The sequence below is a fragment of the Cavia porcellus genome, unplaced genomic scaffold, assembly GCF_034190915.1.
Source record: "Cavia porcellus strain 051 isolate PalLab524CR breed Dunkin Hartley unplaced genomic scaffold, mCavPor4.1 scaffold_11, whole genome shotgun sequence".
Taxonomy (NCBI): Eukaryota; Metazoa; Chordata; class Mammalia; order Rodentia; family Caviidae; genus Cavia; species Cavia porcellus.
Window position 1 is genome coordinate 47,135,027 of NW_026947494.1, and position 12,966 is coordinate 47,147,992.

The window sequence follows — 12,966 nt, forward strand, 5'->3', positions numbered from 1 at the left end:
CGAAAACAAAAACGAGCATTCAGTGATCTCCTGTGTGCCAGATAGAGCAGTATGTGCTCTGTGGGCAGTGGATAATGTCATTCTCACAAAAATCTTCTGAGACAGATGCTACTCTCACCTTCACCTTACCAATGAGTAAACTGAGACACAGAGTAATTACCTTGCCCTTGCTCATACAGCAGTCCTGAGCCTGAGCCCCTAGCATTGGAGCTTTTTCCCCTCTCATGTGCTGCCACATCCTTTTTCTGTAGCCGCTAGTTTTGCATAAATGCTCTGGGCCAGACTCTGTTGATTTTATCTTTAATGTTTACAACAACTTTGAAACCTTGGTATTAAATCACGTTTGTGAAAGATAGGAAACTAAGACTCAGAGCTATTCAGTGATTTCTTCCAGCCACATAATTCTTTCTATTGATTTAAAGTAAAATTAAACTATAATTCTGTTTAAAATTAAAAATCAGGAAGTCCCACAATCAATGGAGAATTTTTTTTCAGAAATGCACATGGAAAAAATGAACAAATAATGGTATCATGTTTCATGCATAATGATTACATGCATATTAGCTTAGCTTGTACAAGACTTCCATCCCAAGATTTTTGTCCCAAGTGGCTTTCAGACCTTCGTAGCTGGAATACCATCCAGAAACCATCTTTGGTAGAAGACAATGGCATTTCTGCCTAACAGAAGTTCTAGATAATTAAATTGCAAAAACTTTAAACGAATTAAATTTTAGAATGAAATTCCTGCCACCAGTAAGTGTTTTGCACTTACTTCCTATAAGAAAATTTTTTAAAAAAGAAGGAGAAAAGAAAAAGAAAATCACAAAAGATACACCCGCTGGGCACAGTGGTGCATGCCTGTCACCCCAAAACTCTTGGAGGCTGAGGTGTGAGGCTTATAAGTTTGAGCCGAGCCTGGACAACTTAGTGATTTAGCAAGACTCGTCTCAAAATAAAAGATAAAAAGGCCTGGGGACGTAGCTCAATGCAAAGGGCCTTGCACTTAATCCCCAGTAAGGTGAAGAAGAAGAAAAAGAGGAAAGAAGGAAGAAAGAGAAGGAGGAAGAAGAGGAGGAGGAGGAGGAGGAAAAGAAGGACAAGGAGAAAGAGAAGAAGGAGAAGGAGGAGGAGAAAGAGGAGTCGAAGGAGGGAAAGGAGGAGGAGCAGGAGGAGAAAGAAGAAGAAGAAGAAGAAAAAGAAGAAGAAGAAGAAGAAGAAGGAGGAGGAGGAGGAGGAGAGGGGGAGGAGGAGGAGGAGGAGAAGGAGGAGGAGAAGAAAAAGAAGAAGAAGAAGAAGAAAAAGAAGAAGAAGAAGAAGAAGAAGAAGAAGAAGAAGAAGAAGAAGAAGAAACAACAATAAGCCAAGAGAATTATTAGTATGAATAAATGCTTTGGGCTGACTACTCAGTAGTTGCACAGTAATTTTTTTGTGTTATTTCTAAATCTACTTATATTTTTTGTACTTACATTTTTTGTTCATTTATCAGTGTCCACCTGTCTCTTTTCATGTCTTTGCTGCATTTTTCTTCTGTTATAAATATTTTTATTACATATATTATATTTTTTCTTATAAACAAAGTTTGTTGTCATCGTTAGTCAAGTTGAAAGGGAAAGTGGCTCAGTATGCAAGTAAGAGAATCTTTTTTATTAATTATGTGAGTTTTGCTCTAGGGATACTGAGAAGTGTAATTTGACTTGTGGAAGCCTCTGTTTGCTATTTTATTATAATCTCCATGTATTTACAAACCCAAATGCTTTACCTGGGTGAATACATTGAGGTTAGTTCTACATCATGCCTCAGTTTTTCTATCTGTAAACTGGAGGAATAATAATACTTTGTCTACAATTTTATAAAGATTAAATAAAATGATATAAAATTCTCAGCACGATGCCTAACACATAAGGGCTTAATAAAAATGTCATTATTATGACTCCTATACTTAACAGTATGAACTTCAGCTATCTAATTCCATGCTTTCTGAAACTGCAAATGGAGCCAATTTTGCAATTTTGGAGCCAAAATTTCCATTTCTAATGCATGTAGACATTTACATGAAGAATTTGCATTTTAAGGTTCTGACCTGACCAAATGCACGCGCATTTTAATAAGGTACAGCATCTTCTGGACACCTGTGTTTCTCTCGCCAGCCACTGGTAAATTCTAATATGCCCAAGTGCAGTCAGCTGTGTTGTTAAGCTGTTTCCTGGTCTTTAGATCCATCTGCACATTTAAATTGAGTCATCAACTTCACAGGAAAGGCAAACCATACATCTTGTTTATTTAATGCTCATAAAAAGTGTCCTACTCTAGAGCAAAACAATTAAGAATCATTAGATCCATAGACAGCTATTTTTAAAATATTGGGATATAATTTCTTCAGCCTACAGCCTAATGATATTGGCCTGCTCTGATGAATATGTGAGCTGAGCTATCCCTCTGCACCAAATCACCAGTTCTTATTTTTTCACTGATTTTTTTAAAAAGTTATACTCAACAAACCACTTGTTCTAGCGTCATACAAACACCCTTAAATTTTGGTGCAAATTACTACATAATTTTCCAAACAATTTTTAAGGGAGAAGTATAGCACTATGGCAGCTCAACCAGGAGGCCCAAAGAGATAACAGACATGAGTGTCAATTGATATGAATCACTTTCCTCAAGCTGCTGGTGGGTATGAAGTCATAGAGAGAAGGTCTTCACCTTCAAAGAGTTTCCCATGGAGCAACTGAGTCAGTCTTAGACCACTTGTAAGACATATGCAAAAAATACCATGTAAATTAAACAGGAGTTATAAAATTAAAAAGAACTAATGTGGAAAAAGTATCAGAAAAGGCTTTGCAGAGAGACAGAGGGTAATTTTAGAGAATTTAGAGAGTTTACAAAGGTGCATGTAGGGTTCAGGAACATGATCAAAGATAATACAGACCCCAGAGCTAGCATCAAAGAGTTATTGCCATACCCTTGAGAATATGGATGTTCCTAGGGCCAGGAGAGAACTGTAGTTGTCACAGAAGCAGAGATCATTAGGTGGGAGTCTTGGCCTTTGAGAGCACAGGCAGTGCCAATCAGCAACGAATCAGGGAGTGGCCTTGGACAGAAAGGCCCTCACCTCTCATTCTCCTGCCCTCTGGCTCTCTAATCCTTCACTTGTGATCCTGTTTGCTGAACCCTCCTCTTGGATCTGCTGTATCTTTTCACAAGTCAGCCTTCTGGAGCACACAGTAGGACTGGTTTTGATGCAGAGTGAATCACTGAAGGCAAAGAAACATATTCAACACAATGAAGAAAGTAGTTTTTGATTAAATTTATATATTTTAAAATTCAGTTACTAAGTAAGAAGGTATATAGCCCAAATACCCATGTTAGGGAAACAATAGATATTATATGGCATTTTCTCCTCATAATGATATCACTGATAATTTGAATAATATAATGCATTTTACAACTTTTATTTTTCATTGGCTGTCTATATGGCCTTGCCTAATTTCCAGTGGGCAGTCATTGGAAATTCCATTGACATCTCAAGATGTAGTAGCTTGATTGCATATATGGTCATTAATGTGTATTTTGTAACAATATAAATTAATTTTTACTCAAAACCATGTGTGTCTGTATGGAAGCCAAAAACAAAAACAATAACAACAACAAAAAAAAACCAAAACAAAACATTGGCTTCAAGTCCTTTCCCTCTTTCTAAGATACTCCAGTATCTTATGAGAATGGAAGACAAGTGGCCTGAGAACTTCAGAAACAAAAGGCATGATGGTTTTGTTTTGTCACAGCACCAGGAAACCCTGTGTGGCACAAATCCGAGCAGCCACTGCTCTGCCAGGCAGAGCACATTCACTGCTGCAAGAGCAGTGTCCCCAAACGCAGTCGCTACCCTACAATGGCCTTGCACAAAGATGTCTCTATAGGAAGAGCAGGGCAATGCTTTCTTTTATAACTGCACTTATTCCATTTCTCAGAAACGTAAAGTAAAATAATACTATTATTATTAATTCTTTCCCCTTCTTTTGGTAATCTGATAGACAGTAGATCTCTTTTTAAAACCTTTCTCAGACAATAAATGGCAATCTTTTGTCAATTACCCATTTGTGTTTGTTCATTATTAATATTATTTTGATCTTGGAAGCCCAAATATCTGGAACCAGTGCCATGGAATGGAGATCTTTTTTTTTTTTTATTTAAGAGGAAAAAGAGAAAAACACAAAACAAACCAAAGCGGCGTAAGGGTACACGCAATACAGAACTACAAAACAAAACAAAACAAAACAAAACAAAACAAAAAACCATAACAGTAAGAAATTACCTGCTAGTAGATTACACACTATTTTCTTGAAAATAGTTCCTCAAATCACAGTATCAAAGAACACAAGGTGGACATTCAAACAGGGAGACTGCAAACAGCTGTGTTCAATGTTCCAAAAACATTGATAAAGTCAGCTATTTAACACCCCCAAACACACTTGCTGTTATATCCGTTAGAGCTCTTTTTCTTTTTTTTTTCCCCTCTCTTTTTTCAACAAAATTTACACATCTTGGATTTTATTACTCCTTAGTGCTTATTACTTTCTTTGGGGGGGGGGAGAATACAGTCAAATATGGCAAAACAAAGCTGTCAGTCAATACCAAGGATAGACATAGCACATGGTGTAGAACAGAGTACAAGTTTATCAACAATGGTTATCAACGTTGTCCCTTGTTTCCTTAAAAAGAATTGTCTATCTTATTAGATATTATAAAGTTGGACAAAACAGTAGAGAACAAGACCAATAAAACTTAGGCATTGTAAACATTACAGGACTTCCAAAGAAGACAATAGTCAAACCAGAATGGGTATCTTAGTGAATCTTATTGTCTTCAAAGTAGTTGCCTATGTCTTCAAACTTGATACTATCATATAGAATGGAACAGAGTCTAATCAGTCAAAACAAGATCGTGGGAGTACTACAGGACTTCAAAACAAGTTAATAGGAAATCGAAAAGAGTTACTATTTATATATCCTAATTTTTTTTGAATTTTTTCTTTAATTAAGACAAACATAAGAAATGACTAAATAATTTTTTTTGAAACAATAAGGGGGAGATTGAGATAAAACAGGACATGACAATATAACAATAGAGGTCACAGCATGACTGTTTCAATAACCTAGTACTTCACCACCTCATAACCTGACTTAATAGTAGTTACCATAGTGTCTTTTTCCTTGAAATATTTGGGTAAAACTTCATATACTCTAGCTTCAAATATTTTCATATCAAGAAGCCCAGAATAAAGCCTTTCTAATTAATGAGTGAAAACTTTATAAGGCTTCAAGGCCACCTAATGGGGAATCATGATTACCACATATTTTTATATATTTGAATCATTACTTACATTAGGGAAACTATTTGGTATTCACACATGCGAGATTGATTTATTTCACTTATAAAATCGGGTACAAGACAAGGATATCCTTTATCACCACTCCTATTTAATATAGTACTGGAAGTACTAGCCAGAGCAATTAGGCAAGAAAGAGAAATAAAAGGGGTAAAGATAGGAAAAGAAGAAGTTAAATTATCATTGTTTGCAGATGACATGATACTCTACATAGAAGACCCCCTAAACTCCATTGAAATACTCTTAGATACAATAAATAAATTCAGTAATGTGGCTGGATACAAAATCAATACTCAGAAATCAATAGCATTCCTATACACGAACAACAAAATTACAGAGAGGGAAATAAGAGAAACTGGACTATTCACATTAGCAAGCAAAAAAATGAAATATTTAGGAATTACTCTTACGAAAGAAGTGAAAGACTTATACAGTGAAAATTATAATACACTGAAAAAGGAAATTGAAGATGATCTCAGAAAATGGAAAGACATCCCTTGCTCATGGATAGGAAGAACAAACATTGTGAAAATGGCCATTCTCCCAAAACTGTTATACAGATTCAATGCAATCCCAATAGAAATACCATCAACATACCTTATAGATCTAGAGAAATCACTCCTAAATTTCATCTGGAACCAGAAGAGACCTAGAATCGCAAAGGCAATTCTAAGCAGCAAAGACAAAGCAGGAGGCATCACAATACCTGACTTGAAGTTATACTACAAAGCAACAGTAGTAAAATCAACATGGTATTGGAATCAAAACAGAGCTGAAGATCAGTGGAATAGATTAGAAGATACAACCACAACTACGAACACACTCAACCACCTTATTTTTGATAAAGGAGCCAAGCAGGTTCACTGGAAGAACGACAGTCTCTTTAATAAATGGTGCTGGAAAAACTGGCTCTCCATTTGCCGAAAACTAAAGCTAGACCCATGTCTATCACCATGTACTAAATTAAAATCTAAATGGGTCAAAGATCTGAATATTAAAACAGAAACACTAAATCTATTGGAAGACAAAATAGGTAGAAACCTTGGAGACATAGGAGTAGGTAAAGAATTCATGAACAGGACTCAAACCGCACGGGAAATACTTCCCAGAATCAATAACTGGGACCACTTCTTATTAAAAAGTTTCTGCATGTCAAAAGAAATCTCCAGCATAGTGAAAAGAAAACCCACAAACTGGGAAAAGATTTTAGTGAACTCTCTCTCAGACAAGGGCCTCTTGTCTAAAACATACAAAGAATTAAAGAAACTCAGACCTCCGAAATTCAAAGATCCAATCCAAAAATGGGCATCTGAGATGAATATGCAATTCTCAGATGAAGAAATGCAAATGGCAAATAAATACATGAAAAAATGCTCATCATCATTGGTCATTAGAGAAATGCAAATTAAAACCACACTGAGATACCATCTCACTCCTGAAAGAATGGCCAGGATCAAGAAAACCGACAACAAATGCTGGAGAGGCTGTGGGGAAAAAGGAACTCTCCTGCACTGCTGGTGGGAGTGTAGACTGGTACAGCCTTTGTGGAGATCTGTCTGGAGATTTCTCAAAAAGTTGGGACTGGAAATCCCATTTATTCCAGCTATTCCACTTCTAGGCATATTCCCAGAAGAACTGAAAGCATCATACCACAATGATATATGTGCACCTATGTTTATAGCAGCACAATTTGTAATCGCCAGATCTTGGAAACAACCCAAGTGCCCATCAACTGAGGAATGGATAAAAAAGTTGTGGTATTTCTATACAATGGAGTATTATTCAGCTATAAAGAAGGATCACATTGAGATATTTATCAATAAATGGGAGCAGCTTGAGACCATACTCATAAGTGGAATGGAGATCTTGAAATAGCCAGACAGCCTTGCAGTGGCTGTGTTTTAATCAAACAACTGCCAGCATAATTTTCATAAAGCACCAGGTATTTGGGAGTGAGTTCTATGTGCTTTGCAGAGTACTGGACTCTGGTGTTACCTTCCAGTGACTTAAAGGATAATGGCCAAGAAATAAGTAGAAATAAACAAAGACCAATCCGGTGAGAATACTCTTAGAGGTAGCAAAGCACTCAGACACTTTCATTTGCATTCTGGGAGAAAGTTAAAGGCAGCCAGGGGAGCAGGCAGTTGGGTAGAAGATGCCTCAGGTGTGCCCCATTGGAGCCCGTTGGCATGGAGACACTGTAGCAGGGCTAACCACAGAAGCAGGCTTTATATATTTGGGTGGGGTGTATACTTGACATTCTTTTATTGGCCCTGAATTAGCACCAGGGACAGGTGCTTTTCATTAATCAAGATCTGGTCCATTTGGGATGATTGTTGCAGAAGTTTCTGTTCAGTTTTTTAGATCATTACTTGGAAAGAGCAGCCTGGCTTCCTGGAAGTATGATTTATTCCTTGCAGTCTGGCTTATTGTAGATAAAGACAGTTTATTTTAGATAAAGACAGTGGTTTCCTGGGAACATTGCCGCAGGCTGTAGGTCAAAGTTCTATTTTTATGTTTGGTATGGCCATTGTCTATTTATATATTCAGGCTTTCACACACTAGCCAAATACAAGGGCACCTTAAGAGCAAACAGAATGGCACAGGAAAAAGGCAAAGTGTTGGGTTTTAATGTCTGATAGTTTAAGTTTGGGCAAATGACCTTAACCATATAATGTTTCAATTTTCCTTTTCTATCTTTTGCCTTGTAGGGTCGTTTCGAGATAATACATGTGCAGTGCACCTCTCTTAGTGTTCTCATACTTTTGGACCCATTCATACTCATAAAAATTATGGTGGACATTGACAACTTTGTGTGTACATGGAGTAACTGTATTAAATACCTTTGATATTATAGTAAAAATTAAAACTAAAAGTATTAAATGTCTACTAGTTCATTTAAAATAGTAGTTACCTGCTGAATGTTAACAAAATAACATACTTAATGGAAAAAACTATTTTGAAAGTCAATTCGTAAGAATAGGTTAATTAATTAACTTACTTCGTGTATATGTATAGTGGTGGAGATTGAATGCAGAGTCTTTGCACCGAGCTATATTCCCAACCTTTTAAAATTTTTTACTTGAGACAGGCTCTTGCTAAATTGTTAAGTTTCCAAGACTGAACTTGAACTTGTGATCCTACTACTTTATCCTCCCCAAGTGCTTGGATTTCAGGAATATGCCACCGTTTTGCACATATCTGTAATATGTGCCTCAGCCCCAGTGTTCTTAATGAGGGTTCCTGAATTTTTACACTTGCTTCCCTAGTCAGTCTGCTACTGTGTCATGTAATCCCTGGAACTCTCTAGTGTATGCTCATACACAAATAAAAATGAAAAAGGCAAATAATAACTTCATATTATTAGAAAGCAGTTTTAAACTTGGAGAACTCGGAAAGGGTTTAGTGCCGCACAGAGCCCATTTGGAGCACTGTGATGTGGATCATAGCCTGTACACAAATACATTAATGCTTTTAGCTGGGAACTTCAGAGGTGTCTGCTATGTTGTAGGAGGTCTTCTTCTTAGACAGAGTCCATCTTTGTAGAGATGTGTCTCTGATTAGAAAACTCCTATCACTGGCAGGTAAATCCTTTTAGAAGGTCTGCAAGTTTAGAATTATTACTGTTGCTATGTAGCTCCCTGGAGTGACTGTCTTATCAATTCTCAGAGGAGGGGCAAGTGATGAGTATGATAGGTCCAGTTTGCCTCAGCCCCAGTGTGCTTACAGTATGGACATCTGAGTGGAGATGCCATTGAGTTTATTGGCAAGTTTCTGAGAGAACAGCGTAGTAGCTGAAAGAGGATTCTTGGATTTGGAAATCCTAGTCTCTCAAAGTCTATCAGAAGCTAAATGTTAATTTATATGAAGTTCAGCACAACTGGTAAACTTGTGTCAAATACACTGATGACAGTCAGATTTTAAAACAATGAGCCAAAGGAGATTTCAATAGTAAGTGTAATGGTGAGGTCACTCTCCCTGTACTCATCACATTAGACCACCTGTGTGATGGGCGGACCCAGATTTCTAAGGCATAAGTGGTTTTTTTTTGTTTGTTTGTTTGAGATCAGGTCTTGCTATGGAGTTTAGGCTGGCCTTGAACTCATGGTGTAGTCCAGGCTGGCTTCAAAATTATGATAATCCTCCTGCCTCAGCCTCCAGAGTGCTGGGATTATAGGCATGTGCCACTGTGCTCTCAGGCATATTATTGACACTTTGTTACATATGACAGGGAGAAACAGGCCCATATAAATCATTTCATCTAAACTAAGAAAACAGATCTGCCCTTGTCTTTTTGCTTGTTGTGTGTTGGAGGGCTGGTGCTGGACATGGAACCAGGGCCTTCTGTATACTAGGCAAGTACTCTACTATTAGGCTACATCCTTAGCATTTGTCATATCCTTTTAAGAAGAAAAAAGTACTGAAGATCTCCCCCCACCATTCAGATTTTCAAAGCATCAAGCCTCCAAGGCAAGACAAACTCAAAAATCTCTATTTTTTTTTTAAAGGAATTTCGACACACAGGGAGGCAAAAATGTGCTGCTCCCACGCTGGTGCCTCTAAGCAGTAGTGCCATACATTTATCCTAGAGTTGTGCAGCCCTGAGGAAGGGCTCAGAATCCGTGGGCCAACTGAAAGTAACCCCTCCAGGATGCAATGGAGGGTGCAGAGCGAATTGGGGCTCTGCACCCTCCATTGCATCCTGGAGGGGTTACCGGCTGGAAGACAGTGACTGTGTGCTCTTTGCGCCTCCACTGCCTCCCTGATGGCCGGCTGGCTGGACAGTGAGTTTGCTCGCTGCATCCCTCCATCACATCCTAGAGTGGAGGGAAACAGGAAGACAGTGAGTTCACACTCTGGGCTTCCCCATGACCTCCTTAGATGGCAGGCCAACTGGAAGGGTGTAAGACTGACGGGAACCCCAAGATCCAGGACAGCTGCCTGGTGCACAGATGCACACACACCTTTAGAAGGTGAAGTAATCAGCAAGGCCAGTGATGTGGAAATGTCTGAAGCAGCAGGGAGGAGACAGCAGTTGGACTATGGAGAACTCCACTGACAGAACACCAGTCCCAGCACCTACATTCAGAGGCTGAGATGGGCTCCATTCCCAACACGTGTCTGGAATGTAACATGGACAGTATCACAGAACTGTAAACACCAGAAGAAGGTCGGTTCTTGGGATAACCAGAAAGAACCAGCTACATCTGGAGGACATCTCTGAAGAAAGAACATCTCCTTTCCTCCTTGAGACAGGCCTTAGTTCTAAGGGTAAAGCTATATATCATGGGAAGTTGATGAACATCAACATAGAAGACAAAATAAAAGAAAGAAGAGAGGGTAGAGAATGGCAAGATGCAGAAATGGGGTGCGACCCCAAACCCTCAGTCCACTCAAGGCAGGCCTGGAACTCAAAGAAATGGATGAAGTTGGAAGTCAAACACTGAAACTTTCTGAAATGATAACAGAAGTAAAAAAATAAGTAGAAAAGGGCTATAGAGAAAATAATCTCTCTGGTACAAAAATAAATGATGCTAAAAATGAAAGATATTAGAGAAATATGTTTCTCTAAATAAAAGAATAGATGAGATTAGAAAAAGATAGAAACAAAAATGTGCAACATAGGAGAGAAATGAAATACATGAAACAGATCCAAAAAGATCCAGATTAAAACCTCCATGGACAGTGTATGCAACAGATTGAATGAAAGAAAGGATAGCATTTCAGATCTTGAAAGAATTGTAAGTAGTGATCATGAAAAGTAAGATAACTCTTAAATAGCAAGAGACCATCAATCTATGAAAAATCAATCTAATGCCTATAAGATGAGGCAAGGATGAATTACATGGAATTGATTGGGGTCAATGAAAAAGCTAGAGACAGCACAAATGTCTTAACAATCATAAATAGGTAAACGCTTAATACAGTAGCACCAAGCTATATTAGACAGTTATTGGTAAATTTGGAAAATCAAATGAGCAATAACACAATTGTAACAAGAGACCTTAATATCCCATGGTCACAGAGAAACAGATCAGTTATACAGAAAATCAGCAAAGAAATATCAGAGTTAAACTAAATCTATGAACAAATGGAGTTAAGAAGAGGCCATGCCCTGAGGCTATGCAATAGTGGCCCATAGATCTGGCAAGCTCTAGGGCTGGCCCAGAGGAGCTGGGACCTGAGGCCACACCATCATCAGCAGAGCATTTGTGAACAGTTTTCCCATGCTTCTCCACCAATGTAGGTACCCTGGATTGGAAGAACCTAGTTGCCTGGTCCAATCCATTACACCAAAGGACTGGCAGCCAATGCAGGAAGCACTTAGGATGCAACAATGGGTCAGTTCCAAGGGAAACAGCAAAGTGTTGAGACAAAGATGCAAAATACAATCTCAGACCTTCAGCCTACAAGAGAACAAGTTCGAGAGACACAGACATGGTAGAAATTCAAGATCACACATCTGCAGTTTCTGAAAAGATAACAACTGAAGTAAAGAAGCAACTTAGTTCTTATATTGTTTGGTTAATCTTACATGCCTATGTCTCATGGTCTGGACAGCTGTTTTAAAGATAACAAGAGGTATTATGGTAGCCATCATTGATTTCCTAGAATCAGGTTTTGAAGAAAGACTTTCATTGTTTTGATTGGCTTATCTTGTTTTATTTTGTTTGATTTTATTCTCTTTAAAAATAAACATTAAATAAAAAAGGAATTTCAATTTTTATTACAATTTTTACCTATATTGAGTATTTAAATTAACCAGCTTGGGGCCAGGGATTTAGCTCAGTGAAGCAAGCACCTGCATTGCATGTTCAAGGTCATGAGTTTGATCCCCGGTACCAAAAACAATTAATTAACCATACTTTCTATGATATTTCCATACATTCATTGATCATGAAGTGATTTTGTCCACCCAGGCTTCACCTACTCACTTCGTTTCTCCTCTTTCCTGTTCTCAGGGTTCTTGCGAGTCCCTTATCGTTCCTTTCCTGATTTCATGTAATCTTTCGTGAATTTTCACGAGAGAAAGCATATGATACATTTCTTTCTGTGTCTTATTTTGCTTAACATGGTGTCTGTTGGTTTCATCTATTTTTCTGGAAAAGAAAAAAAAGACTTTATCTCTACCACTTAAATTGTCACAAGATTATAATCAATTGGAAACAAGATGGTGCAAATTGAAAGCATTTTTCTCACTTTGCTCTTTGGCAAGCTTCTGTGAAAGCTCTGATGAGGTCTCTGGCTGTGGTTTTGAGAGTTAAATTCTAAACTGAGCTTTGTAATGACATAACTACAAAAGACTACAAGATTAAGGCAGAAAAGCTTATCTAGGACTGATGGAAATCAAGACCTTCTGAGACATTGTAGCATGACCTTACTTATGACACATGACTCAGCAGCATGAATGTTTCTATGTCTGGGTAGCATTCAAGGTTATAAATCTCAGAATATGAGGAAGATTTATATGTGAAAGCAGCCATGAAAGGCTATAGAAAGCAGGGATCTGGTTGAGCAGGGTGTTGTTTTATGGGTTTATCAACACCATCATTTTCCAGAGAAGTATCAGGGCAATA

The 12,966-nt window shown here is 38.0% G+C and overlaps 1 protein-coding gene and 1 long non-coding RNA gene across 3 annotated transcripts in view; one reads left to right on the top strand and one right to left on the bottom strand.

Annotated features, from left to right (window-relative positions):
- The window catches only part of Rab3c (RAB3C, member RAS oncogene family), a 254,491-nt gene that overhangs the window by 32,876 nt on the left and 208,649 nt on the right, over positions 1–12,966 (top strand). The gene's annotated exons all lie outside the window — the stretch shown is intronic.
- LOC134478100 (uncharacterized) overlaps positions 1,385–12,966 on the bottom strand; it is a 38,306-nt gene continuing 26,724 nt past the window's right edge. Inside the window, exons 2-3 of the long non-coding RNA XR_010050493.1 lie at positions 12,325–12,489; positions 1,385–3,254 (exon numbers count right to left, since the gene is read on the bottom strand). This is a non-coding gene — a long non-coding RNA (uncharacterized LOC134478100). The remainder of the gene's footprint in view (positions 3,255–12,324; positions 12,490–12,966) is intronic.